The following is a 24,148-nucleotide window of genomic DNA, read 5'->3' as shown; positions in this document are numbered from 1 at the left end:
TCCACAAGGGCTGAGGATGCAGCAGAAGAGCCAATAAATGCATTAGCGCTCTGCAGGGACCAATGAGTGATTGGCATTCTTTCAGGTTCAGCCAATAACGGCCAGTGTAGATTGAGTCAACAAAACCTTGCTAAGAAATTAAGTGACTTGTGAATCCAAAGCCTGGAAAATGAAAGTGGGCACTATTGTCCCTTTGGTGATTTAAAACTCCTAATAAATTAAACGATTTAAGAATTAAAAGCTTGGAAAATGGGACTGGGCAGTAGTCTGTGATGATTTAATACTGCTGTTTGTGTACAAAACAAGTCAATTTCAAATATGTTTTAAAATTATGCATTCACTCTGCATTACAAATTTGGACAAACTTTTATTTGGCGAGTTGCCCAGGCCTAAGCTCGGAGAGCAGAGGCGGTTATCTGCATGAGTGGTATTTATGAGAGCATAGCTCCATGCTAAGGCTGAAACGTGCCGAGCACTGACTCTGAGGTAAGAATCCCTGTGTTTGGACAAAATGTGTGATTACGTAACAGGCTGATTGAAGAGAGCCACAGCACACTGTGTTCAAGTGATTGAGGGGTTGTGCAATATATACCCCTCAACAGCCTTAATATGATAGGATCGGCAGCAGCTAGGAAATGGGGAGGGTGTGTGCCTCATGATATCGCAATAAATTGAGCGTGTGGAGGTTGGGTGTAGGCTAGGGCTGGGCGGTATATCGAGTTTGTACGATATATCGATATATTTTTTTAGAAACGATATGGAATAAGGCCGTTTATATCGATACAGTAGTTTGATACAAGTACATCTGAAAAATAGCGGAGGACGCAGTGTGAGCTGCTGCAGTGAAAGTACATAATGCAATTTGTCCTAAACATGACACAAGCTCATATTAATGGCTTCAAAATAACTAGTAAGATATAGTTAACAAATTTAAAGCAGCTTGCCCTGTCAGATGCTCTGACAGATACTGTTGCTGACTGACAGATAGCACTGTTTAATGCGTTTGAGATGTGGAGAGGGCGGGCCTTCGGCGAGCCTTCTGCAAGTGAATCTTCTCCGCTAAAATCCAAGCTTCCGTGAATGAGCGCCGCCTTGCGCTGCGCATGCGTGCCAAACAGACGGAGCACAATAGAATAGTAGCACAATAATTGAATAGTAGCATATTGAATGTTCTAGCTAATAATTGAATAGGTCACAATAATTGAATAGTAGCACAAACATTTGATTAGCATCGCTGACGTTTTTTTTTTTATAATTTAATTTTGTTTTACTTTTCAATGCTGAAATGTCTCTATTTCATTTTTTTGTTTAGATTTCAGTTTTTTGGAAAGTATAAATGGGATGGGATAGAGATTTAAATTTTAAACTAATCAGTAAACACTTGACTGTGCCAGGAAAGCAGTTTACCCGCTAAAATATACTCCCAACAGCAGCGTCATTCTCACAAACTACAGAAGCTATTTTGACAGTTAGCTTGCATCTCATCTGCTGTGCACGCTAATCAACAGTCGCATATGATCCACTGTTTCCTGAAATTGAGGATCTGTGCAAATACATTTATGCCCCATCTTTGTAATCAGTATATTTGCAGCTTTATGTACCAGGTGTGCAGTGTAGAAACAGCTCTACAGCGAAATTTAACTATAATATAATTGGCTCAGTTGGGGTGTACACCAGTGTCTTCTGTAAGTTCATTTAAAGGACAATATCATCTGATGGAAAAAGTATGCTCTAGACTATTATGTGGAAATGTTTTCTGTTAGTGGATATTTGCAGTGTTTCGATAAGGGTTAAAAGTTAGTAGTTTATAAATATTTATTGTATTCAGAATGGACACATTGTTCCTGAAGTGTTTTTAGTTAGAACAAATTGAGTTTGATATTGATTTTTGACCCTTTATTATCGAATCCTTCTTCCCATGGAGCCACACTGTCTAGAACTTTTTTTTTATATATTTAAAAAAGACAATGTGTAAAAGATGGCCACCTTAGGAACGGACAGCCTTGCATTTTTATGTGCTAAATCATATTTGGCATTGCACTGTCATCCTGCCCTTTTGGAAATGACACAGTCAGTCTCTTATGCCCTTAACATGAGCCTTTGACTCTGGCCTCTACAATCCTGCACCTTCACACAAGAAAACAGACCCTTCTGATGTTAAACGAAAAATACAGTGTTTGCCCAATTAACCTTTTGTATGACATTGCATATTCACATATCTGTCATGTGTAAAGCTGAGGGCATAGTTTCAAATGCTGATGCATGATATTATGATATTTAGGGATATGCTCTGGCACACCGTTGGCTAAAATAGCTTTAGATTTTAATCTACCTCAGCTAGCGTTGTGACAGCGGCTCCAAGAAAGCTGGCACTGGACCCAAGGGGACTTGTGTAATTTTGGATGCCATCTAACAGCCTATGCTGATAATTTGCATGAAAAAAATAAACATTAATTATTTGTTATTTATGTAAAATAGAATCGTGTTGTTATATTTAGGTGAATTATAAGTAACTTTAATGTTAGAGTGATATGATCTTATAATGATAGTTAAGGTTTCTTGCACCAAACAACATTTGATATTTAGTTTTACATTTCCACCTTAGCCCAGTGATATCCTGAAACTAGCCAAGCATCTACCATTAAGATGAATTGAAATGCTAATCAATAGCTTTGTCCGGGTTTTATAGATCTCTCTTTTTTCTCATATCATAAATCCAACCATTTCCAGTTTATTTAGTGCAGCTTTTATTTCAAAAGATGGTCTATTTGTACTTGAGATTAAGCTTTCAGATCCATCCAGTTGTTAATATAGCTACTGTATATGAAACTCTTATTGCAAAAGAGAAATTCAGTTTCGTAAATGACCCCTTTAAAGAACAAAGAGTGTTCTGTTGTCTTGAATGCAGTAATGGGTTGAGCAGCGGTGGTTACTGTCTGCTGTGTTTCCTCATTGTTCCTCTGGCGGTAATACACTGGTGCCCAGCTGTGCCCGAGAGAGTTCTGTGTGTTCTCTGTGGGACTGAGCTTTCTATGACATTATGACATGTCATTAACACGAAAAAATGCTCTGATGGTTTACACTACATGGCCATGGTCACCACACACACACACACAGACAGACAGTTTTTCTCACCTATTTCTCCTTTTAGTCTTGAGCTCCTGTGAGTGTTTTGGTGTGTTTGTGTCCTAGATGCTTTATGCACAGTAATATGATCATCCCAATGGCACAGTGCGTGGAAAATAGTTCAAGGTGTGTTCTGCTTGCTAATAAATTGTGGTTATTATTCTGAGACTCTGAGAAGCACGTAAAACCCGCTAGACAAATTTAATGCCATTAACTAACTCATATTGTGTAACCTCACCTGCAATCATTATTTTTTATGGGGCCAAGCACCAAATGCACATAGGCATATGTTGTAATGTATCCATTAGTCATCTTACTCTTCCTTTGCTTTTTTTTTTTTTTTTTGCCTGTTAGTCTACGTTAGACCATAAAAACATATGATAAATCGTTTGGCACACTAATTGAGGAGGGTCTTGTTATTCTTGTTGGCAACATACTTCTACCAACAGGTGAAAGTTTTAGATGCACTGCTGTAACGCAGTAAGATGTTGTGGGAAGAAGGAGGCGGGAACCGGTGAACGTTCAACACACAATTTAATAATAAAATAAACAAATACAAAACCAAAGTAAAAGACAGCAACCCCTCACGGCCGACTCCTGTCACATATAATAAAACAAACACAAATCCAGGCCTTGCCTCTCTCGTCCTTCACCATCATCTCTCCTCCTTTTATGCTTCCGCTCCTCCGTGAGAGATAGAGACCGGTGCGTTGCGCAGGTGTCGCTCATCAGCAATCCCGCCACTCGTCCTGCTCGCCACATACCCCCATCACCCCTCGCAGGCCGGGGGGTACCCCTCTGGGCGGACCAGTAACGGTGGCCGCGGCACCTGGGGGTATGGATAGATGAGGCGAGAGAAAGGAGACGGAAGCAAGAGGAGTGACAGAAAAGAGAGAGGGGAGAAAAAAATAAAGAAATCTTGGTCCGGTTCCCACAATGCACTACCAACGCGATCTTCTCCGCTGTGCCTGGCGGTGGCGCTGGACTACTTTAGCCATGCGTTTCCCTGAAAATAATTGCACTGAGAACGTTCGTCAACCAATCTGATTCAAGAATTCAACAGCCCCTTAGTATAGAACCAAACAATTTACATTGTACAAATGAAACAAATGATTTTATATTAAAACAGAACTATGCTTTAGGTCAAAAGCAATAACGCAATAATTAATCTAGCCTTTGAACAGTTGTTTTCAAAACACTAGCAGTCGGCAGTTGTCATGACTACACAAATCTGCACAGCCTTACAAGGTATATTCCACAAATCTACTCTGCATTACAAAATTCCATTCCATTAGAGTGCTTTGCTCCATAATTGTTGCTTACAGCTATTTTTTTTTTTACTGTATAGACATAGAAATAGATAAGAGAAAAGTACAGTATGTCATTTCTTTCTACAAAAGATATTGGGCTGTTTTAGAAAGATTCTGCAGCAAGCGCAATTTTCAGGAATTGCACTGTAACAAATCAATTTAATTCTCTTAATCTGTGACCTACACAGTCTTAATGACATTTATAGGCTGCACGCACCCCAACACATGAAATTGCCACCATCACAAATGCTGCAGGAATCAGACAGCTGCAGGAATAGATATTTCTTGAATGTAGACAGCAACTGTTGCCAAGTCAAAAAGGAGAGCTCCCCTGGAGGAGACGGTGGGTGTATAAATAGTCTGAGGCGAGACTAGAGAGATGCACCTAACCTTTTTTCCCTTCTCGCAAGCTGCTTTTAAACCAATGAGCTCTCTAGATGCCCCTAGCTGTGTGTCTGTGCATGTTTGGCTTTTTAAATTAGAGCAGTCAAAAGAACATCACTAAGGAGGAAACAGAGGTTATTTTGAGACACTCAGCATAGTTTGGTCATTTGTATAGAAAATTGGAAATAGTTCTGTTTCATCTTCTATCTTTCAACCACCTGAGATAAATTGCATGTCTTCAATTATACATTTTGCTGAGGCACGCAAGAATAAAAGGAGAATATTGTTTTTTTTTCTCTTCCCCTCTCTCTTTGTTTATCTGCTTTCTGTCACACCGGTGGGCGGCACGGGCTGGCTCTGTGCCTTCAGTGGCAAGCACTCTGCTTATTACAGATTAGTGGGTCAAGATTCTCTATTATTATTGGGCCTGATTTATTAGGATTGTACCGCTGCGGGGGTGGTTGAAAGCTCACTATATTAGCCAACTACAACCTTCGCCAAAGGCAGTTGCCAGGAATCAATACGGTGTCAGACGCAGCTCTGCAATGCTGTGGTCCCATGAAGGGAATAGCACCTCCAATAAATAACTTTGGCTATAAATTAATCTTACTTCTCAAGTGCAAATATGTTTCTGCTCTGTAGTACAGGCAGGTTGATAATAAAACAAACCCTGGCTGATATTTACTTGGCTAGTCATTTTATTTTACCTGGAATGTGCCATGAGATATTTTAGAATATAATGCAAACTTGTGGCATGTGACTACTAAATGCAATTATAGTATATATACACTCACCGGCCACTTTATTAGGTACACCTGTCCAACTGCTCGTTAACACTTAATTTCTAAGCAGCCAATCACATGGCGGCAACTCAGTGCATTTAGGCATGTAGACATGGTCAAGACAATCTCCTGCAGTTCAAACCGAGCATCAGTATGGGGAAGAAAGGTGATTTGAGTGACTTTGAACGTGGCATGATTGTTGGTGCCAGAAGGGCTGGTCTGAGTATTTCAGAAACTGCTAATCTACTGGGATTTTCACGCACAACCATCTCTAGGGTTTACAGAGAATGGTCCGAAAAAGAAAAAACATCCAGTGAGCGGCAGTTCTGTGGGCGGAAATGCCTTGTTGATGCCAGAGGTCAGAGGAGAATGGCCAGACTGGTTCGAGCTGATAGAAGGGCAACAGTGACTGAAATAACCACTCGTTACAACCGAGGTATGCAGCAAAGCATTTGTGAAGCCACAACACGCACAACCTTGAGGCGGATGGGCTACAACAGCAGAAGACTCCACCGGGTACCACTCATCTCCACTACAAATAGGAAAAAGAGGCTACAATTTGCAAGAGCTCACCAAAATTGAACAGTTGAAGACTGGAAAAATGTTGCCTGGTCTGATGAGTCTCGATTTCTGTTGAGACATTCAGATGTTAGAGTCAGAATTTGGCGTAAACAGAATGAGAACATGGAACCATCATGCCTTGTTACCACTGTGCAGGCTGGTGGTGGTGGTGGTGTAATGGTGTGGGGGATGTTCTCCTGGCACACTTTAGGCCCCTTAGTGCCAATTGGGCATCGTTTAAATGCCACGGCCTACCTGAGCATTGTTTCTGACCATGTCCATCCCTTTATGGCCACCATGTACCCATCCTCTGATGGCTACTTCCACCATGTCACAAAGCTCTAATCATTTCAAATTGGTTTCTTGAACATGACAATGAGTTCACTGTACTAAAATGGCCTCCACAGTCACCAGATCTCAACCCAATAGAGCATCTTTGGGATGTGGTGGAACGGGAGATTCGCATCATGGATGTGCAGCCGACAAATCTGCGGCAACTGTGTGATGCCATCATGTCAATATGGACCAAACTCCCTGAGGAATGCTTCCAGCACCTTGTTGAATCTATGCCACGAAGAATTGAGGCAGTTCTGAAGGCAAAAGGGGGTCCAACCCGTTACTAGCATGGGGTACCTAATAAAGTGGCCGGTGAGTGTATATATATATATATATATATATATATATATATATATATATATTTTTTTTTTTTTTTTAAAGCTGCAGCTTGGAACACTGTTAGTCTGCATTCATTTACAGAGCTTAAGGGAGCAAGCTTTTGCAGCAATGAATGTTGATTTGTTAAATACAAAGTGTTATTATCCTAATTCCTTTTGGCATTGCAGATTGCACTGCCCTTAGCAGATGAATGCTACGCCTATATCTTAAAGAGCTCTTAAGAAAAAAAATTCTCTAGATGTTTGCATTAGAGAGAAACAGGTTGCAGGGAATATAGCTTGAGCATTGTTTCAGCTATTGAAACTATGCAACTCCATTGGCTAAACCATTCTCTATTATTCCTGGCTAGTTGAATTTTAGGTAATTTAAAGGGGTCATATAATGCCATTTTTGTACAAGCTAATATGATTCTTTAGGGTCTAAATTAAAAGTTTGTAATATACTTTAATTAAAAATTCTCATTAGTATTGTCAGAAAACACTTATTTTACCTGGTAAAAAACAGCTCTGTTTTCAGCACGCCGTTTCAGTGTATATGACTTTAAATGATCATGAGCTTTGCTGACTCCGCCTCTCTGTTCTATGCGTACACCAGAACCGGCTCTGGCGTACACCGTTTGTAACACAATAACACAATAACCATAACACGTTGTTCAGTATAAACGTGGGATTATGCATTATATTGAGAACGTCATACATAGAAAACATGCCGTAATGTACCCTGAGTGTAAACCTTAGACGCATTCATTGTGAAGCGTGCAGCTAGCGATTTACAAGGATTAATATAAATATTAATATAAAGTTTAATAAAACGTTACACTCACTTCAGTTCTTCAGGAGCAGCTGCAGGAACACGAATAGATGGTACCGATCCTTTCAGGAGCAGCTTCTTAGCAAAACCAGCTTTATACCTCCTCGTTTATAAAGCAGTCTGGTGTGTGAAATGATTCGCGCAAACATGAGAGCATTGACGTTGCTCGTGGGGAATATTCCCTTCGAAAACAAACTCAGCCACTGCGTCTTCGGCGGTTCGGATTTAGGAACATTAAAATGACTGCTGTGTTCGTTATTACACCCAAGAACAGAACACCACAATCGCTTAGACGCCATTCTGCTCATAGACAGCGCTCCAGCATATCAACAATGACCATTGTTTGACACCTATGATTGACTATGATTGACACCTAGCTCACTATGATTATGATTGACTATGATTGACACCTAGCTCACGAGCGAGGGCGGGTCTGTGTTGAAACCCTTCTGTCAATCAACAATCGTGGGAGGGGCGTCCGTTTTATTGACGTCACAAAAACGAACGGCTCGATTTGAGGCAGGGGAAAACATATAAGGAGATTAAAACAAAACCACTGGATGGATTTTTATCATTATATGATGGCTGTGTACAGGCACTGCCAACACACATTTCAGTACAATCAACTTGTAAAAGTGCATGTACCATTATATGACCCCTTTAACATATTAGAACATGGTAAAAGGTCAGATATCTCCTTCGGTGGAGTGTGCCTTGTTGCGGTGCTGTAAGGCTTGATGTGTCTTATTATCAGAAAGCTGGTGTGTTTTTCTCTTTGGTTAATCACTGAGAACAATGGCCTATGTGAGGCCCGTCTTCAGGCCTGCTGGCCCTCACTAGTTGTCTATAATTAAAGAGGACTTCGCATGGAGTGCAGCCAGGCCTGGCTGGTTCAGAACCAGCTGCGGCAGGCACAGAGATGTATTTGTGCAAAAGGACCAGCTAATGATACTACTCATGGCCATTGTGCTAGGATGCTAACAATGCAACATAAAATTAGGGTAAGGACAGACAGGAACATTGGGCATAATACAGCAGTAAACACTAGTGTACAGTGCTTAGCATAAGTGAACACACCCATGATAAAGTTGACAAAAAAAAGAAGGAATAAAACATCATCTTTTGGAAATTGATCTTAATGCCTTATTAAAAAATGAGGAAAAATTCAACCTTTAAGGACACCAATTTTCTTTGTGAATGAATAATGTATCGTAAATAAATAAATGTCCTTCCTTAAAATACAGGGGGCATAAGTCAGGGCACCCTTATGTTAAATTCCCATAGAGGCAGGCAGATTTTTATTTTTAAAGGCCAGTTATTTCATGGATCCAGGATATTATGCATCCTGATAAAGTTCCCTTGGCCTTTGGAATTAAAATAACCCCACATCATCGCATACCCTTCACCATACCTAAAGATTGGTTTTATTTCAGTTAGCCTAATAGCTGGTTTGATTTGCATTGAGAGATGATCTTATGGAAACTACTCCATGCCAATCTCTAGGTATGGTGAAGGGTATGTGATGATGTGGGGCTATTTTAATTCCAAAGGCCAAGGGAACTTTATCAGGATGCATAGTATCCTGGATCCATGAAATAACTGGCCTTTAAAAATAAAAATCTGCCTGCCATCTGTATATGATTAGTCTCATACTTAGTGAATCACTGAGGTTGGAGATGTTCATATGTTCATTTTTCTATTTTCCCCCACTATATTTTTTATGTTATGTTTGCATTTGTTGTATTATTTAATGCATTTCTAAAGTACTGGATGTTAAACCTTATTAGAAATACTTTATTGCTCATGAAACCTCTCTTGCTCAGCAGTGCCCTTGAGGGCTGAAAACAAACAAAAAGCATTTGTTCCCTTTCAGTCGTTAACGTTCGACGTAGTCAACGTTCGACTGAATGGGATCACGCTTAGGGAGCCTGTCATCTTCGAGTATTGGTAAAACGAGCCAATGCACATTGGCGTGCGAGCTTTGCATCGTATAAGTATGGAAGTGGATGCACGCACCATTTGCCTTTCGCTTCGGAGCCTCTGAAGAGTGTTGAAGTTTTCAACGAGCGAATGTGTCAGTGTTTTTCTGGAAGACTCTCCCAGTGCTGGTGGTTCTACAGCGCAAGCTTCTGAGCTCTCAACTGCTGTTTTAACAGCATAAATTCTGTGTGTTTGTTGACAGTTGTTTAGAGGGCAAAGAAGTGAGTGCTTCACTGTTTCATTTCTCTGTTCAGTGTTGCCGCGGTCATTCCCCTGTGTGCTCCAGCACTGGTGATGGGTCCCATTTCCTGAAAGAGCAACACGGGTGCGTTTGTGTCTTTTTCAAGATGTCATTCCATCCGTGCCTTTCTGGATGCGGTCGTTCCCTGTCCCCTTTTGATGGTCACAATGGTTGCATCACGTGTTTTAAAATATATATATATATATATATATATATATATATATATATATATATATATATTAGGGATGTCCCGATCAGGTTTTTTTGCCCTCGAGTCAGAGTCATTTGATTTTGAGTATCTACCGATACCGAGTCCCGATCCGATACTTATATAATACATAAAAAAAGAATAAAGAAGAGAGAAAAAACAGATCCAGGATGTTCCTTATTTTTTATTTAATTCACCTTATTTTAACATCCAACAACTCTGTTAACAAACAGAGCACTTCTGTGAGGTAGCTTGAACAATCAAGTAATAAATAACATAAAATCTTCACTTTTGGACTTTAGTGCAACAGTAAATATAGAAAAAGTCTAATATAAAAACAAATAGCACCTCAACTTAAAATACCCGGCAGGCATGTAAACAAAAAAAAAAAATGTTTTAAAAGTGTATAAAAAAATAATGAGAATATATATATATATATATATATATATATATATATATATATACATTAGGGGTGTAACAGTTCACAAAATTTGCGGTTCGGTTCGATACAGCAAAAAGAAATAAATGCCAGAGAAATTTCCTATTTATTAAAAGAAAAACTATTTTTAAAAAAGTTTGAGTTTTCCTACATCTTGAAACTTTCAGGTTTATAAATGGGGGTAATCTTTGAAGGATGAACAAATAATGTTTTGGTAATCACATTAAAAATAACATTTAAATATATATTTATATAATATTTGAGTTTTGAAGTGCAACATTAAATCCATGTTCATTCACGGCACAATGTTTCTCCTGGTTCCCACGTCAGCGCTGTTTGATCTAATAGAGATCTACGGTTAATAACGGAGAAATTTGAATGCTTCTCACTAGATCTCGCAGCAATGTTATTACTTCAGTGGCGAATTCAAATGTTTTCTTCACTGGAGCTCTTAGCACAGATCTTGATCTCGCGCTGCACAGATGTTGCTGGTCCGAACTGATAAATGGTCCGTTAAGCACAATATAATGAGTAGCGCAGTTTCGTTCCGCTTTCATTACGTTCGCCATTTGATGTTGCGCAACGTTGTGGTGATCGCGCCAGCGCGGATTTTGTCTGCAGGAAAAATGGTCCTAGGAATCGTTCGGTTTGTATGCGTACCGAACCGGAAGCCTCGTACCGAAACGGTTCAATAATTACAAATACATGTACCGTTTAGGGCTGTCAACGAATATTCTAAATTCGAATATATATTCGAATAGTTTTAAAAAACAGAAATTCGAAGGTGAAAATTAATATTCGAATCATGTGGAAAAACACGCGCGCGGTAGCAGAGGCGCGGCTGTCTGCTTTGCGAGTGGCAAAATTCTGAAGCTTAAAATGTAAAACGCATTTTCCAGCTGCACAGCTAGCACAGTGAGTGTCTGGCTCACTCATTGGCTGTGCTGCGGCAACTGCACATCCAATGGCACGGGCGCCTCCAACGTGTGCGCCAATGAGCTAGCATTACATCAGACACGTCAGAGCCCGCCAAGGGGGCGTGGCCAGACGCCCTCAAAATAGCCATAGTAGCAGGCTTGCTAGCAGCAGTTTACCCATGAGTTTACCACAGCACAGCTCGCTCGGAGCGTTCAATGTCGGTTCTATATACTGTAAAACTTCAATTAATGTTAATAATATTTGTTTCAATCACCGAATGAAGCCTGCTATATTTAGGACAAGAGTCGCGACCTTAAATTGCTTGCACAAAACTCTTGATCAGCACTCAACATTTGTTTATTGTTGTTCATTTAACCGTTATGCGCAGAGAGCGTGAGGGCGAGAGAGAGAGAGAAAGAGTGCCTGCGAGTGCGAGCGAGAGTAAGGTCTGCGGTCTTGGCCATTAGTTGATTTACTTGGTTTTGTGTAAGTTAATACGTTGTCAAATATGTTTAAACTTAAATAAACTACCTATACAAGTAGTTGTGTCTCTTTGTATTAATTTGTCCTGTTATTGACGTAATGCGTAATGCATTGACAAAATGCCCAACCAGATATTCGAATAGTTCGAATATATGTTTTTTTTTTAGAGGGAATATTCGAACGTCATTTTTGAGCAATTTTGACAGCCCTGGTACCGTTACACCCCTAATTTACATATATCAGAGTCCTGATCGGGAGGTAACGTCCGATTCCGATCGAGTCTGAAACCACGTGATCGGGCCCGATTTCCGATCGCGTGATCGGATGGGGACATCCCTAATATATATATATATATATATATTCAGCATACTGAAGCAGCTTTTGTGGATAGTTCATGTTCTCATTGCGAGAACATTACTATCGCGGTGTTGAGATCAAAACTCGCCTTCATGCATGAAGGTGGAGTCCCCAGTACCATGCCCCGCTACGGCGCCGTTTGGGATGGGTGATCAGAGGATCATAGTGAGGCTTCCCCGCCCGGTAACCAATCCCTGTGGGCCCCTCACTCCTCTATCACACCGCAGCCGGTGGAGCTCCCCATTGAGCGTGCTGGTCCCTCTGTAATGGACCGACCAGCCGTTTCATTCAGGGCCCCTCCAGAGGACAGGATGCCGATTGCAGCATCGGAGGGTGAGCTGACCTCTGGAAATGATGACTCGGATGCGTTATCTCCCTCTGGGAGTGTAACGTTGCCTGAGCTAGATCCAGAAATGTCAGCTATGCTGAAACGGGCTGCCGAGGCTGTCGGGCTCGAGTGGAATCCTCCACCGTGTCCCGAACAGTCTTGGTTGGATGATTGGTGTCTCTGGGCGGGCCGCGCTGGTTCTCAGCTCGCCGCCCCAGTGCCTTTCTTTCCCAAAGTGCATGGAGAGCTACCAGGTGGTGGACGGCACCTTGCTCTGCCAGAAACTGTCTGAGTAGCTCCTCCCCCCTCACTACCCTTGATGGAGGAGCGGTGGTGGGTTATGAGGCTATCCCTCCAGTGGAGCAGTCTGTCGCGACACAGGTGCACCTGTGTCAGGCTGCCGCTGCCTTTTGGATGGAGGATTCTCGTCTTCCCCCTAAGGCCTGTGAGTTTTCATCCGTTCCGACAGACAGAGCTTACAAAGCCTGTGGGCAAGCCGCCTCCTCTTTGCATGCCATGGCGTTGCTACAGGTCTATCAGGCCAGGGCACTCATGGACATGCACGAGGGTAGCGATCGCGCAGACCGTACCAGACCGTGCGCTCATAGGTGAGCTCCGCACTACAACCGACCACGCCCTCCGGGGCACGAGCGTTGTGGCTTGCGTGATTGGTCTGGCGATGTCCACTTTAGTGGTCCAGGAGTGCCATCGTTGGCTCAGCCTGGTTGATATGGTGGATGCGGACATGGTTCGGTTCCTGGACTCCCCAATTTCCCAGGTTGGGCTGTTCAGTGACGCGGTGGAAAACTGCGCCCAACAGTTCAATGCCGCCCAAGCGCAGACGGAGGCAATCCGGCACATCCTGCCCCGGCGGCCCGCTGCTGCCTCCACCCCGCCGCCGGTGGCAGTTCCTCCGCCTGCTCGTCGCGGAGGGCGTCCCCCTGCCGTCATTCCTGCTCCTGCTGGGCCTCTGCAGCAGCCTCCACCCAGGCCTCAGCGTGGAGCCAGCCGCAGGCAGGCCGCCCAGCCTGTGTCAGCCGCTACCAATCCAGGTGGCAAACATCCCTGACACAAGCCACCCAGGGATGGGGGAACAAGCTTTTCAGATGGTTAGTCCAAGGGTACCCGACTCAAAGAAAGAGCATATTCCTCTGTTCCTGGGTCCCAAGACGGCCAGACTGGCAGTGTGCGATCCTGTAAAGCCTTGCACCCCTCAGCCCCCTCTTGTATTGGCAGCTGGCAGCTGGGTGTGGTTCGAGGACCACACCCAGCATGCCTTCTCACACACCCCCTGCCGTCACGTGGAGACAAGTAAGTGTTGTGCACCACACTCAGACCCCGCTTCGGGCCGCCTTCGGGCCTTTCGAGCCGGGTCCCTGTCCTCCACCTCGCTGCCCCACTCCGGGTACGTCTCTGGTACCTCTGGTTCCCTGGCCCAGTTCGTAGAAGCCTAAGATGCTTACCAACTGGTCCAGCTGGCTCCTCCGTACCAGCAGTCTCGGCTTTGCGATCAATATCGCTCGGCGTCCGCCCAAGTTCAGTGCTATTCGCCACACCTCGTGTTGAGCAAATGTGCTACTGGCGAAGAAAGCGATGGAGCCTAGCCGATATGAAGGCCGGCTTCTATAGCCCGTACTTCATTGTACCCAAGATAGGTGGTGGGTTACGGCCATCTTGGACCTGTGACTCTTGTAACGGGCCCTTTTCTAAAGCCTCCGTTCAAGTTGCTAACACAGGGACGCATTTTTGTGTGCTCCGTCCCCAAGGTTGGTCTGCAGCGTTTGACCTGAAGGACATGTACTTTCAGATCTCTATCCTTCCACACCACAGGCCATGTCTGTGTTCTTGCGTTCGAAGTATCAGTACAAAGTCCTACCCTTCGAGTGCTGCATAGCCAGTTGGGTCTTCAGGTCAACTGGGAAAGAGTAAACTCACCCACGGGCTAAGGATCTCTTTTCTGGTATGGAGATGGACTCGGTCCAACACGTGTCTTAAGAAGAGCGTGTCCGGTCGATGCTTTACAGAAGTGAGAAAGGGTCCCACTGAATCTTTTCAGAGGCCTGCTCAATCGTGCCGCTGACGAGCCTCATGACAGCCTTTGGCCCAGGGAGAATGGAGACTCCGTCCCCAGGCGGTCCAGCTGTTTGGGACCACTTCGGGGCCGCACAGTTACATATGTTGCCCCTCCGGACTCATCCCTCCGTCAGTTGTTTTTTTCTCCTGTCTGAGTGGACATCCCTCGACACAGAAAGACTCTGGCCACAGCTGGCCCCGGGGCCCCCACAGAAATGTGTTCCCCAGTGAGCCTTCTTGCACAAAACTGTGCTAAAGTTTATTGGCCCAACCAGACCTCTCCTCTTGACAGCCATTCCTGACTCCTTCCTCTGAGTAAATTCTCAGGGATGGCACCAACGTTTAGACCTTGGAGCGTTCCAGGTCTGGTTCTAAAAAGAACGGGACGTGGAGGTTCTGGTTACTACCGCAATCATTTTTATGCCGTAGAGACCATCACTTCTGTGAGAGCACCCTCTCAAAATGAGGCTCTCTCCCCCTTGAAGTGGAACCTATTCGTTGAATTGAGTCTTCTCTCCTTAAGGAGATCCCGGAGGTGTTCGATCACTTCAGTGCTTCTTTCTTACGGCGATCCCATATGTGTATTCTTCCACGGTACGGCTCCCTGCGGCATGCAGTGACTTCCCTGGCCTAAGCCCTGCCATCTCCGCCTCAGGTTGTGGATGGATCAGGTGGATGATCCCATTCAGTCGAATGTTGACTACGTAGAACGTGAACGACTGAAAGGGAACGTCTCGGTTACTTATGCAACCCCCGTCCCCTGAAGGAGGGAACGGAGACGTAGTCCCTTCACCACTATTGCTGGACCACCGCTGCCTCCGGGCTCGGCTCCTCAACGAAAAACAAATTGTGCGTGCATCCACTTCCGTATTTATACCCGCGCTGCGGGGCGGAGCGTGAGATGCAAAGCTTGCATGCCAATGTGCATTGGCTCGTTTTATCAATACTCGAAGATGACAGGTTCCCTAAGCGTGATCCCATTCAGTCGAACGTCGACTACGTCTCCATTCCCTCCTTCATGGAATACGCAACCGAGACGTTTTTTTACAGTGTTCCCATGGTCCTGGCAAACCCCAAAATATGAGAACATTTAAAAAGCGTGATTTCCAAGCCTGGAAAAGTCAATTTAATTGAATGGTATTTTTTGTAGTCAATACAGTTTTTATATAGTCAGTATTTCACCTTTGTATATATCAACTGTATGTAGGGCTAGGTATTAGGGTTGCACGATTAATTGCAATTTCCATGTAATCGCACTTAAACCGATTTGGCTTATCGCGATTTTGAAATCTTTAGAGATTGTTTTTTTATGCGCAGCTTGTCATTGATGTACGGCTGTAAACGCTGCTCCATCTGAAAGCACTGTGAGTTTGAGTCACTTATAACGTGCATTTGAAAATGCAACACATGTCAAACATCTTTCCAAACATGAGAAGCATTTATGAACCTCTTGTCAAACAAAAGACAACATTAAATAACATGCTTTTACTCCAAAGCACTTCATAATGACAGTTGAGCATCCTTCTGTAAGATGATGTGGCTTCTTACACAGAATAAGTGTCAAGTGTCGTCTAACTGTGAGGTGTCCACACTTGAAAAGGACCAGACTTCGGACTTCACTCAAACAAGATTTATTTTCCTCAGTTGAACAGGTACAGAATCAGATGTAGTAGCAGTAGTAACAGTAGGTGAAAAACCTTTAAATACAATACAAAAAGCATTTTGAATACTTGGTAATTCTCAATACAGGAAAGATTAAATGCATTCTACAGGAACCATATATAAAGCATTTTCTATTTAATTACTGTCACCTAATTAGATGTTAATCTACCATCTATACACAAATGACTTTTCCACTATATTACTTTCTCTCTAGATTAATTTCTATTTCTTTTTAATCATCAACTTCAGCATTTAGACTTAGTTTAATATCTCTTTAAGTCATGAAACAAATTACTTTAAAACTTTTACCTACAACATTAACACTTTTATCTGCAACATTAACACACATTTAGCACATTGAATATCAAACAGACAAAAGGATTCAACACGAGAGAGTTCATGTGAAACAAGAGTATTTGTAAAACTAGTCCATGTGAGCTTACCGATAGCCCGTCATGATCAAAAGTCCCAGTTCCTCACAGTGAATTCTTGTGTTTCTGCCGTCCTCATAGTTCGTCGCATACCAGGAAAATGACTGATGCGCGTATTTAGAGTTAACTGATTGAACTGTGCGCGAGCTTCTAATTACCTCTATTTCAATCACCTGTCGAGCATGCACCAGAGCGCGCAGAGTCACGTGCGGGTTGTCGTGTAGAGCGCGCGCTGGGTTATCCGCGGTCATGTGCATGCGCGGCGCACAAGGGAAGACGGAACACAGAAGGAAACAATGGGTACACGGAAGACAGCCACACCTCCACTGGGATAGCACGACAATAAGGCAGTTTTGTGTTTATTAGTCATGTTTAATCAATCAAAGCATTTCAATATTATGTTTATTCAGCTACAGGATAGGGATTTCCTGGAATGATGCGAGTTATTGTACTTCTGCAGCGGGGCATATTTGGCGTGTCTGCATGAGAGCACCCTGTGGTGTTCACATGGTGCAGCATTTACTACCGATCAGCCGCACTGCACTGACAAGCTGCGCATAAAATAATCGCAGCCTTTACCAAATCATGTGCGGTTTCATTGCGATTAATTGTGCAGCCCTACTGGGTATCGAGTTCGATACCTTTTAGGCACCGACCGAACTTCCTCGATACCATCGAGTATCAAAATATTTCTTGTCATTCTGTACCAAATTTCGATACCTAAGGGGTTAATCTCATCTGCATCAGTGAGCCAGTAAGCATGCAGCATGATTAGCTGTGGCGAGGCATCAAGGAAAACCTAAAGGAACGTTTTTGTTTAGGTAATATGTAATGTAATCTTGTTAAAAACGGATTTCACAAAATTGGTATCGAAAAAAGTATCGTCCAAGGACCGGTATCGAAGTTAAGGTATCAGTATCGATATAGAATTTTTTTAAATAAATACCCACCCCTAACTGTATGTATAGGACAATTCATGCAAAAATCCTGGAAATTCATTGAGAAAGTGTGAGAACCCTGTAATAAATTCTGTTGAATGCAAATTTTAGCAAATTAAATCAACAGGTTGCATTTACACTGCAAGGCCTGGCAGTTATCTGATTTTCTCCTGTATGTGTGTGTGTGTCTGAAAAGCTACTTTAAAGGAACACGCCGACTTTTTGGGACTTTAGCTTATTCACCGTATCCCCCAGAGTTAGATAAGTCCATACATACCTTTTTCATCTCCACGTGTGCTGTAACTCTGTCTGATGCACCCACCGCTAACCTAGCTTAGCACAAAGACTGGATGTAAATGGCTCCAGCTAGCATACTAATCCCAATAAGTTACAAAATAACGCAAACATTTTCCAATTTACATGTTGTGATTTGTAAAGTCACAGAGTGTACAAATAACAAGGTCATATGAGACACAGCCATCTTTTAACCGTATAAATATTGGGAACTATATTCTCAGAAGGCGAAGCTCTGCTACTTGGGCGGAGTGATTACCGCAGCACCTGAGACGCACCGTGGTGAGGAGCAGAGAGTTCGTTCAGAGTTGTAGTAATAGAGTCAGCAATTACTAGATAGTAAAAGCATAGTTTTTGGCGGAACACAAACAAAACTGAACAAAAGATTTTCCACTCGGCCCTCTTCCGGGGGAGGGAGTGATGCAGTCATCATCTCCTGGAGAGCAGTCCCTTCCATCTCTGGGTCGCCTGTCCTAGGGCCGCTTGCCCCTGGCTTTGCCGCCCTTCCTGGCGGGGGCCTGGACGGGCGGGGCGGCCTGCCTGCGACTGGCTCCACGGCGCCGTTTAGGTGGAGGCTGCTGCTGCGGCGTGGGAGCATGGGCAGACGCAGGAGGACGTCCCCGGCGACGAGCAGACTGAGGAGCCGCAGGCAGTGGGGTGGAGGCAGCAGCTTACCGCCGTGGCAGGATGTGTTTGATGGCCTCAGTCTGCTTCTGTACAGCCGAGAACTGCTGGGCGAAGTTCTTGACCGCGTTGCCGAAGAGGCCGGTCTGGGACACGCGGGAGTTGAGGAACCGGAGCTTTTCGGCCTCCCTCATGTCGGCCAGACACAGCCAGAGATGGCGCTCCTGGACCACCAAGGTGGACATCGCACGACCCACTGACCGCGCGGTGACCTTCATCGCACGAAGTGTGAGATCCGTTGCGGTACGAAGTTCCTCGAGAACTTGTGGATCATAACCACCCTCGTGCAGGTCATTCAGTGCCTTGGCCTGATGGACCTGCAGCAACGCCATAGCGTGCATGGCAGAGGCAGCTTCCCCACACGCCTTGTAAGCCTTGCCGGATAGGTCCGACGAGTACCTACAGGCCCGGGAAGGAAGACACGGTTCTCCACGCCAAGTGGAGTTAGGGCACAGTTGCATTGCAACGGCCCGCTCCACTGGCGGGATACGCTTGTATCCCTTAGCTGCCCCGGCACCACCAAGGTGGTGAGGGAGGAGGAGCCACCGAGATGGTTTCTGGCAGTAAAAGGTGCTGTCCACGCCCTGTGAGCTCCTCATGCACTTCCGGGAAGAAAGGCACTGAGGTGGGTTTCTGAGAACCAGCACACGCCACCCCGTGATACCAATCGTCCAACCTCGAGGCTTCGGGACACGGTGGAGGGTTCCACACCAGCCCGATCCTGTTGGCGGCCCCGAAAAGCATGGCCATCATCTCTGGGTCCGACTCGGCACACCCAAAGGAGGCAGCGGCGCCGAGTCGTCGTTCGTGGAGAAGTCTGACCCACCCTCCGATGCAGCGATCGACATCTGATCGTCGCGGGGAGCAACAACTGGCTTTGGTGGCTCAACTGGCTGCGGAGCGTGAGAGGGGTGAGGGTTCCTAGGAGGTTGGTTCCTGAAGGAAGCGCGCTCACCATAATCCTCAGGTCTCCCGTGTCACTGCCCGAAGCAACCCTCTGAAGATGATTGGATCGAGGCAGAGGCACGGGGACTCCGCCCCCTGCAGGAACGAGAGTCTCGACCACAGCTCCGAGATGTTCATTTTCCCACAATGGGTACATGACTCATCCACGAACGCTGCCTCAGCGTGTTCGAGGCCCAGACACACGAGGCAGTGATCGTGACCACCCCGTGACCCCAGGTAACGACCACATCCAGAAACGCACAGATAGAAAGTCATCTTGAAAAAGACGCGTTTTATCTGTGTAAGCTCTTTTAGGGACTGCTCTCACTGGTGCTGAAACACGCAGGGGAACAGTCACTGCGAACACAGACAGGAATGTACACCTGTCTGTGCGCTGTTCTCTCTCTCGCTGTCTTACCAGCTGTGAAAACAGCCTTTGAGCACTCTGAGGCGCACCTTACCAGCTGTTAAAACAGTTTTTGTTTTTGCTCAGTACACAAAAAAAAAAAAAAGACAGAGAAAGAGAGAGAGAGAAAAAGACTGCTCGGGCTGCCGTGTTGTGACGCCCGCACCAGGAAGGAGAGGTCCAGAAGGCTCGTTTGAAGTCTCAAAAGAAGCATCGAAGTGCTTGGCTCCGAAGCAAAAAGCTAGCGTGCAATCATCACCAGCTGCGTTAAATACCCAGCTGATGCAAATACTTGCACGCCAATGTGCATTGGCTTGTTTAGTAGGGATGCACCGAATCCAGATTTGTGGGGTTCGGCCGAATACCGAATCCACTGGTTAAGATTCTGCCGAATCCGAAACCGAATACCGAATCCTACTCTCATCCTCAGTCCATTAACACAGTAAACACATTAATGAAGTAAACAAAGTGGATTTTTCATTTTATTTTATTACTGTAAATAATAAACACTACTTTTACTTTTATAACTGTAAAAAAAAGAAAAAAGAATAAGCAACATTATGCATTTTAACAGTGGCGATGTTGTGTAGCCTATTGTTTAGAGTCCTTACCACCATGAGACAAATCGGCATTGCAAATTGAACATGTAGCTCGACTTGAATTGCCTTCTTTTCACTGAAAGTACTGCCAAACAACACTTTTTCTGCTCACGAGTTCCATTTTCACTTTCTCACAAGTTACCTACTGCATTCGAACGGTCCACCTACTGTAACGACGAGTGGAAATAAGGTGTGGCCCCTTTAAGAACTGCGTGTGCTATAAGGTGTGCTCCCTGTTGAACTGTCTGCAGTCCGTATTGTATGTGCCGTGCGGCTCGAACACATGCCCATGTATGCGGGTTATTTCTGTTTGATGCTCATTTTTACCTGATTTTGTTAAGTAACGCTGTGGACGGTAGCACGTGTGACAGACAGTTACACAAGTTCGATTGTGTAATAAAGTGCGAGTTGTGTGATGCCAATCGCCTCCGTGAGTCTGTCTGGCCTCTGCAATAACTTTAGCTGTGAGCTATCCCTATTTTTCTTCCTGACACAACGCGTTATGCTACGTTCACACCGGACGCGAATAGCGCGTCAGGCGCGAGTGATTTCAATGTTAAGTCAATGCAAAGACGCGTTACGCGCGTAAAAAATTCCTGCGGCGCGAATGAGGCGTAGAGCGCGGCGCGGTAGACGCGAATATGCCTCATTCGCGCGTCAAGTTCACGCGAATGGCGCGAATTGAAGCGTCTGGCGCGGAAGCGCGTTACGCACGAATGATTTAGTTAGTGCTATTTGTGCATTCACGCGTTTGACGCGAATTCGCGTCTGCTGCCCGAGTTGAAAAATTTGAACTTCTGCGTCAATTCGCGCCGCGTTAACCAATCAGGAGCCTGCTTGCTGCTGTCACGTGGTGAAGTGAAAGTTTGTTATTTTAATAAATTATTTTGTAATATTACTAAAATGTCTGGTGTGGTTCTAATGCACAACAAAGCAAATCTTTCACATAAAAACTCGATTTTAATATATGAGAGATAGTACTCATTTTGTATTGAATGCTATTTATTCCATATCTATTTTAAATTATATGAAACATTATTATTTTAATGTAAAAACAACAAACACATAGTGTATAATAAATAAAAAAATCACAGGACAGGTTTCACTTTTGGAGGCTGGCTCCATTTATTATCAAATAAATGTGCGGGCGAGGGTGAACCTCGCGCCGGGCTGTAGAGCGCGGGCTCGTCAGGCAGCGACCACTCGAGGCCGAGGCTTTACACGGCCTACGGTGTCCTCGTCAGCGTCCTCACCGTTAGGTCCACCAAACCTAGCTCCTGGAACAAATGGTGAAACTCCTGAAACCCTCCGGAGGGTCTGGTGGACCCGAGTACAGCGACGATGTCCCCTACGCAGCTGTTTCTGCTCTCCAGAGCATATACGAGCGGTGACTCTCTCGAATAATGCTAATGCTAATGCTCGATAAACATCTAAAAAGATGGCCGCCGACGGGTTTCGAAACTTTCGCCTCTGACGCGCGTAAATTTCGCTTCAAACTTTTGTTTTTACGCGCGTCAATTTCGCCATTGACACGCGAATTAACACAAAGTGGTCAAGCGTCAAACTAGACGCGGTAGACGCGAATTTGACGCGCTATTCGCGTCCGGTGTGAACGTAGCATTACACTACAGGCTTGTTCGACTTGAAGACATCAAAGTACCGCGAGAGCAATTCAAAAGCATAAGGAGCCGTCTGCTCTCTATTCGTTCACGCGGTACTTTGATGTCATTCACTGATCGGTGACTTCGACGTAGCGGGCGTAGTGCAAGCCTAGGGTTCGGTTCGGTGGAAAAAAATTCTGAGGTTCGGCAGAAACCGAACCCCGTTAAAAAGCCCAATATTCGGCCGAATCCGAATCCAAATCCTGGATTCGGTGCATCCCTATTGTTTAGTTTCACTCGAAGTAGTTTGGCCTCTCTAGCGAGATTCCTATTGGTCGGTCACGACATACGTAATAGTGACCGACTGATAGGGAACTACACAGTAACGTTACCTCAACAACGCAACATAACTGATGCACTTGTCTCTTCGTGGAGGTGGAAAAACAAGTTATTTGTGACCGCAATATTTCTTGTAAAAAAAGATTTGAATGCAAAAGAAAAGGTATGAGAGAGCTGTTTTTGTCAATTGTGTATGTTTTCATTTAAAATGTTTGCGATGTTAACATAAATGTATAAATGTTTTGTCACTTGCTTGAGCAACTTAATATATAAATCTATATAGAAGTGATATTACGTTTTTAAGTGTATTAAGTTTAAACGTGAATTGCCTAAGTCTTGTGAAAGAGTGTAGACGTATTACTAGCCTAGGCTACTGTCATGTGTACAAATAGAATCTCAATGCTGAAACTCTTTTATATTATTTTATAAAAGACACTAATAATAAAAATAGTGATTTTAAATAAAAAATAGAGGATAAATGTTGTGTTTGTCGTACAGCCGTAGATCAGTTGCGCACTGCAAACGCACCATATGTGAAAGCACAATAGCGCATGCTGCTCCTGCGCTGCATACCACAGCAACACACACTGCATACAGTATGCACTGCACACGGAGTATGTGTGAAACAGGCGTGCACTAATGGAAAGAAACCCAATACTTTTAAGCTTTTTCTTTGTTAAAGTCTCTGCAGCTAGTGTACTTGAATTTTATTTATCTGCAACATTATGTTGTATAATTACAGTTTTGCATAATAAATGTTCTCAAAACTACGTACGCTTTAAAAAAAAAAAAAAAAAAATTTAGCAGTTTGGCTTTCCTTATGGTCTATCTAACCTGTTCTGAAATGGTTCTATTATAATTTATATATCGTGATATATATCGTTATCGCAAGACTCTGCAATGTATATCGCAAAATGGATTTTAGGCCATTTCGCCCATCCCTAGCTCAGGCTCTACATCCTTGGGCACCAGATTCAGGGAGCAGACATCCTGTCGAGGCAGGGGCTCAGGGAAGGGAGACTCCACCCCGAGGTAGTGGAGCTCATATGGAGTCTGTACGTGGTTTTCCTGATTGTTCTACTCCCTGGATTTCTGGAGAACAGAGTTGGTTTGGCCTCTGAGGGATTCCAACTCATAGACCCAGGTCTCTCAACTGAAGTTGTTGAGGCCACGATCACTCTAAAGCTCCCTGCACAGGAAACAAACCAGTTTCCTCCGTGGTGTGTTGGAGCAGGAGGAGTATGGTGGCTTTGTAGCCTTGTATTAGGGGGAATCCCTACAAGAGGTGTGTGATGCGGCTGGATGTTCCTTTCCGCACACACTCGTCGGGTTTACAACCTAGTTTTGGGCTTAACTCCTGGGTCCCAGGTGATTCTGTCTTTGTTGTCCTCGTCTGATTTCACAAAAGACACGCACTGGTCACTTTGGTGGCGTTGGTATAGACGTTCCCACAGCGTCATCTCGACACAATGCGAGTTCCCTTGAAAGGGAACACCTCTGTTACGACTGTAACCTCGGTTCCCTGAAGAGGGAACGAGACGTTGCATCACGCTGCCATACTTCCGGCATGTCTG

General features: G+C 44.3%; 1 protein-coding gene across 1 annotated transcript in view; it reads left to right on the top strand.

The window, feature by feature from the left end:
- pclob (piccolo presynaptic cytomatrix protein b) overlaps positions 1–24,148 on the top strand; it is a 112,877-nt gene that overhangs the window by 33,526 nt on the left and 55,203 nt on the right. The gene's annotated exons all lie outside the window — the stretch shown is intronic.

This window comes from Rhinichthys klamathensis, unplaced genomic scaffold (assembly GCF_029890125.1).
Source record: "Rhinichthys klamathensis goyatoka isolate OS25496 unplaced genomic scaffold, OSU_Roscu_1.1 h1tg000181l_1, whole genome shotgun sequence".
NCBI lineage: Eukaryota > Metazoa > Chordata > Actinopteri > Cypriniformes > Leuciscidae > Rhinichthys > Rhinichthys klamathensis.
This window is presented reverse-complemented; position numbering and strand designations above follow the sequence as displayed.